Raw genomic sequence first — 6,750 nt, forward strand, 5'->3', positions numbered from 1 at the left:
GTAATCGATTCAGTACAAAAGCTCAGCTATTAGAAACAAATACTTCATCTGAATAACATTAGTACAGATTGCATAAGGTAAATTTTAACCTCGATGCGCAAGAGTAGCATTATAAATGGATAGAATATGTTAATTGTTATGTTTATAAATAACTATTATTGTACTAAAATACGTAAAGCCAGCGCTCTACAATCTCCAGATGAACGGTCTTAATTGATTTCGAGTACCTAATCGACGTTCTCGTAAGACCGTCTCTGACATATCGTTTTACATCAATTTCTATGGTTATAATTGCCGCGCAATATGCCCACGATCTCGCGCACCGATATTTTATACAAAATTGCCGTGTCAAAATGATTTATCTTAAAAAACACGGAATGTTATTGCCCTTACTGAATTCACCTTTCGACTTGAGATTGTGCTTGTATTTAAGACAAGGCAAAGAACAACTAACGATACAGCCACTTGATTTGACATTTGGAATAAAGATTAAAAACATCACAGATTAAAATTTTATAAATTATAAACGTGCAGATATTGCAATCCATTCTCTGTTTTTTTTAATAACCATAGACAAAATGAATGATACCCAGTTATGGAGTATATAAAGAGCCATTGTACAAGTGAGGCAACAGAGTAAACACTCGTTCGAGTCAGGTTAAGCGCAGTCTAAAAATAGCTGAAATAATGAAACACAGGGGAATGTTTTTCATCTCGGCTGGTTATACACACGCGAAATGTGTTAAAATAAACATCGAAACGCAGGTCTTATAATAGCGCGACGATGTGGCCACTGCACAAAATTCGCAATTGGAAATTTAATTTTGGAACGTCTCGATATGGTCTCTTTTTATACGTTGTTTTTTTTTTAACCGCCATTCATACACATGTTGTGAAAACATACAGTTTAAAATTAGATATTGATATGATGACGTTTTATTACGAACACTGCTTAAGAAAAGTCCTGAATCACGTTGAATTAAACTTAACCTTCGTTGATCTTTAAAGCACAATAATTTATTTGAGCAAAAAGTATGCCATTGATAAATCAGCTGTAATTGATTGCCTTTGACTTTTGACAGTAAAAAAAAATCACATTAAAAGTAAACGTAGGGATGTTTGCAACAATGAAGGTACAGTTTCAAAGAACTTTCCGCTTTATAAAGGGACACACGTCTTGAAGCGAACAAAACGATTTCGAAGATCGACTTTCGCGTTACTTTTGTCGCACTCTTTGTCCGTTCCGTTAATTCCTTGCAGCTGGCATTGCAAAGAACGCAGGATTCCAAACTTTTTTTAAAGACTAACAAAGAAAACGTTACCTTATGTTAAATTATACCGGGAGAGCTATACAAATTGCAAATACTTTTTAAAATGGTCCAAGATTTTGATGCTAATTGCACAGCATGGATTTACACTATCAATTTAAAACAAAACGGGAATCGTGTCGTAATTGGCGACGTAGGACGCTGGGAACGTATAAGGAAAGCGTATAATAAGGTATTTTGCGGTTGTTTACAGGTTGCGCAAGCGGTTTGGGATCTTGAGCGTTGGTGTTCGGCAACTTACCATGGTATGGGAAATCTTGCACTTTGCTGTTACGCCATACCTTTACTTTACGATAAACGTAAATTTTAATTCAAATTAAAACAATTGCAAGTTCTAATAAGTTAAAGGAATACAAAAAAAAAATTACGCAAGCAAAAACAATATTACGGAATGTCATTACATCACAAATAAGATGGGTGATTTTTTTTTAAAATAACAACATTAGGGATATGTAATATTGGGAAACGATTTCAATAGAACTGGCAATCATGCTCGGCTATATATTCCGATGTTACGGCACACTAAATCTGAATGCACTGTATTACCATTAGGTTGAAAATCGCTTGAACGCTTCCATAAATTTATTCGCAATATCAATTGATGTGCGATAGGTTATTTTAGCAAATTGATCATTAACAAACCTACTCGATTGAGTAATACAATAGCGTTGCAGATGGTTTTAATTATTTTTACTTGTCTAAATAACACCTACGCGTTACAATCAGTCTTCATAGTAAAGGATTTACGCATTCATATCTGTCGACAGATGGCCTTAACTTACTACCCACAGATGCGAAACTCATCTTTATGCTTTGCCTAGCAATATTGTGCAATATTTATAGTCTTACTGGCACATACCTGATAGGGAATTTAATAATTTACCCACTAGCAATGAACGCACAGACTAAATAATGAAGAGAATACTTCAAAAACTTTACGTCACTAATTTTGTTATTGAAAATCTTTTAAATTATAAAACTAAATCAAAATGATGAAATTCAAGTAACGTACACAAAATTAATTGCGTTACTTTTTACGCACAAAACTTTAATTACTGTATTTCTTGATAATTGTCAAAAAGAATGCAAGCACAAGTCGATGTTTATGAATAATGCATTATTGACTTTCGTTTGTATCCTGTCGTATACGTAATCTGATCAATTATCCAGGCGGCCATTATACTTTGGCTTGTGGACAAAAAGCAAAGTAAAACCATTTGACGAAAAGACTAAGGGCCTGTCCCACCAAGTTGTAAATTGTTGACAACAATACAACGTGTAAAAGATGTAATGGAAGTGCCGTTATTTTTAAGCTATCTGAGATTCAGCCAGTGGTGGGACAGGCCCTAGCTTTTATGAGAACCCTTAGAGAGGGCACACCTTAAACAATCGCACAATTGTTGTGCGATTGTCGATTGTTTCGCAGCCGATTCAACTGTTTAGTTGCAACCAAAACTCAAGTAGTGTGCGCACCTTCATATAAGGTCATAGGAATCAAAGCAAGACTAAATTGTGCGATTATTTAGTTTCAGGTGAGTCTTTTCAATGGATCTCTTAATTGGATTGGTGTTAGAAATCGATTAGTCTTTAAAGTAACCAATGTACAAATTAGAATGAACGATTAAAGAAAATTGAGATCGTCTGCCATCACAAAGGCCGTCTATTAAACATAATGGATTCATCATTTGTCAATTAAGATGAAAGGCGTGAGACGAAGAGTCGGGGGCGACTCATTAAATTAAGAATGCTTTGAGCTTTTGTATGCACGAACTGATTATTTGCGTTCTATTATTTGATTAAATGAATTTCTCATATGAAAAAAAATGATTTAGTTTTTCACACATTTTCTTAAATGTCCAAAATTTTGACTAAGGGTATACCTACATATAAATCTCTAAGTGTACTAAGTTAGTGTGTACGTGCCCTTATGGAGGTCTGCTATATAAAAGCACGGGCGTATTATATGTAGTTTCGATTCACAAATGGCCCATTACACATACAGACAATAAGCCGAAACCTTAGTTTCACATAGTTAAGCATTTAAAAACTTGACGATTATACGGATTTCGTATGCCGTTCACATAATTGAGTCCGTTCTCAGCGACGGACAATAGACGAAATTATAACAGAGGTTAAATCGTTTCACATACTTAAATTATTGCAACCGGCATGACATATGACAATTAATTATATTGTCCCGTTGTGAAAACTTAAAAATGGACATCTAAATTGGCTTTCGTTTAGTCGTTCCAGAGCTATGGAAATATAGCAGTTATTAGCGAAATTGCACACAAATTAAACGTGACTAAACTGTATTTTACTTTGATGCAACGGAGTTTTAAAACACCTGACAGATTTAAAAATAACTTTTTTGTGTGGGTCAAAGTTCACTGGTATAACTATTTCAATAAATTTACATTCTACATCCATGACTTTCAGCGAGATACAAATAATATTATAAAGAGGAAAGATTTGTATTTTTGTATAATTCAAATAACTCAAAAACCATTGGACCGATTTCAAAAATTCTTGTACCATTAAGAAGTTATGTTATCACTACATAACAAAGGCTATGTTTTTATTAATTTTACGCGGGCGAAGTCACGAGCAACAGCTAGTATTTTATATCTATACTAATATCATAAAGAGAAAAACTTTGACTGTAATAAATAGTCTCAAAAATGATTGGGCATATTTTAAAAATTCTTTTACCGTTAGAAAGGAAATTTATCTGCGAGTAGCATAGGCTATATTCCTTCATTTCTTTATTGTTATTTTTAAATTTTACGTGGACGAAGTTAGGCAAAAGATAGTTTATAATACTAGTTATACATTTTTTTTAACAATCATACTGATAACGAATACGTGATATTCGATTTTTATATATTTAAATCGTGAAGCCAATTATAATTGTGTAGCAGGTAAATTACTTAAACAAGCAGATGTTGTAGAGTTTTAAGAATCGCCATTAACTTTTACACCTGCCGATGTCCACGCGTACCAAGCTAATGTAAATAAAAAAACGACTGCTATTTAAGTACGAGTAAATGGATTTTTTTAATGTAATTGATAAATAAATACGCTAATAACAATAAAATTGGAAAGGAATGGTCCAACTAACCTAACATCAGATTCAAAATATAAACATTTTTATACGAGATTATAGTACATTTATATTAATTAACTTTTTTTTTAAAAGCAATGCAGGTATGTTTGAAAAAGGTTGTATTAAGATTTGGCGCTTCAAGACGTATTTGTCAGCAACATTCTACATTCTGCACTATCAGTAGATGACTGTTCTTTGATATAACCCTTACAAATATAACGTAGGTACAGTCGTGTACATTTAATATCTTATATGAGTGTAACAAGAGATTAAGGTTGAAAAGTGATAAATTTTGTACGCGTCTGTACGATTGCTATGACAAGCCTGTCCCAGATATGCGACGCCGGTAGGCGCCGTAACAATCTCGATATTAAATACAGTAATGTTGCAAACCTATAAAAATACTAGACGTCCATTTATGTATCGGTTCTTGAGAACTGACCTGCGGAGCTGTATTTCTTTGCACAACTGACATTTTATTATTAAAACTAAAGACTATTTAATATTTATATTTTATCTAAAATCCTTGACTCCTAGGTTTATGACGTACATTCGAAGCTGACCTTTATTAAACCAACAGATAATAAAACTAGATTAAATTATGGTCATGGTAATCTACACCTAAATTTTATTGAAATAAATATAAAAATAATAAAACTCCCGCTGGTTTATTATAAGTATAAATTGGATATTATTTCTCTGTGGTTTTGGATTGACGCGTTTCCTTCGCCACTTCCGATTACGCGATCACGCGATAACTTGAGATTGTAAGGCGAAAAAACAAAAGCTCAAAGTAATTCCTGCGGATGTATACTTCATAAATAGAAGGACAATTACATCAAAGAGCGCCCCTAACACCGGGGGCAAGACAAACCAGTCCACATCCAGTCTCGCTTCTTTACTATAAAACAACGCTTCTTCATTCATAATGTATGGCGCCTTACACAAATACACTCACACTAACAACTAACATAATCCATCTTTACAATTCTAATGTACACACACAAATAAGCTTCGTTCAAATAAAATCATTTTTTCTTAAATTTCAAGAAAAAAAAACTCGAATGCAATTAAAATAAAACTAGACAATATCCCACGGAAGATAACCCGTTATTCATAAATTGCATTTAATTCGATCTCGGATCAGTCTCGATGGTACAGATAAAAAAAAAATTATAATCTACAATGAAAAGTGCACTAAAATCACACGGATCGAACCGAGATCGTCTACCAACCGGTTACTCACACGGCTAGTTAATAAGTAACAAACTATAATTGTGTTAATAATAACGGTGTTATGGTTCGTAATAAAAGTAGTTGGTTCAAAGCGCGTAGTTTGAAGCCCGTAGTTGCAAATTAGTGAACCAGTAAACAAATGCGGGTGAAAAATAGTTACTCGTAAAGATAATCGATTTTCCTAGAGTACTTATTACCTATTTTCTATTCGTAATCGAATGATATAATCGATTTTGGAAAGTATCAAGATATAAATTGAAGCTTAGATGATTCACTGAATGTGTTCGTAGTCGCTGGGAAATTGTGTATAAATAAACAAATAACGTTTCCGTGTGTCTATGAAATGGCCGTGTTAATTTAGCGTTAAGTCATAAATTATAGTAAGAGCTTAGAAGTTTTCTTATTATAATTTCATCAGAAAAGGCGAGAAAACTTTTGTTATGCGGTTACTTTGTATCCACGTCACTAGGTTTATTATTACAAGCAGGTTTCACCATTAAAAGCAATTTGTAGAAGAAAACAGTAATAGGAGAATCATCCCTTTTAATGAAACAGTCAACCTTGACCGAGTCGTAGGACGATGACCTCGATTAACTAATTTCTGTTTTATAACATCGTTGTTAGCTATCACTATCATACCACATACGTTTATAGCTTTAATTTACATTCAATAACTTTTGTGATCGTTTAAAGGGAAGCACTAAAAACAACATCAAAACGCAAATGTATTGTAAATCAAAGTAAATTACGTAGGTTGTGCAAACTAGACCGAACTACTAACCCTGCCCGAAATATAACGCGTCGGGATGGACTCCGCTCGTCTCAAAGTTATTCCTGTCATGTATGCGGATTACTCCTTTTGGAGACAGACTTCATCGCAAAGCCTCGGAATGCATCTAATTTTAAACGAAGAGGCTCGCGACCTAGCTGACCCCGCGCTCCGTCCGTATTAAAACCTGAACTTTCTTTATAACTATGCACAGTTCACAATGTTTGCTCTTCGCTCGGCATCGGCATAGCACAGGGCAAACGTATCGAGCACACGCCGGCGCCCGCGGCCGGGTCCGGTCACGACTCCGG

This window comes from Papilio polytes, unplaced genomic scaffold (assembly GCF_000836215.1).
Source record: "Papilio polytes unplaced genomic scaffold, Ppol_1.0 DF823691.1, whole genome shotgun sequence".
In the NCBI taxonomy this organism is placed as follows: domain Eukaryota; kingdom Metazoa; phylum Arthropoda; class Insecta; order Lepidoptera; family Papilionidae; genus Papilio; species Papilio polytes.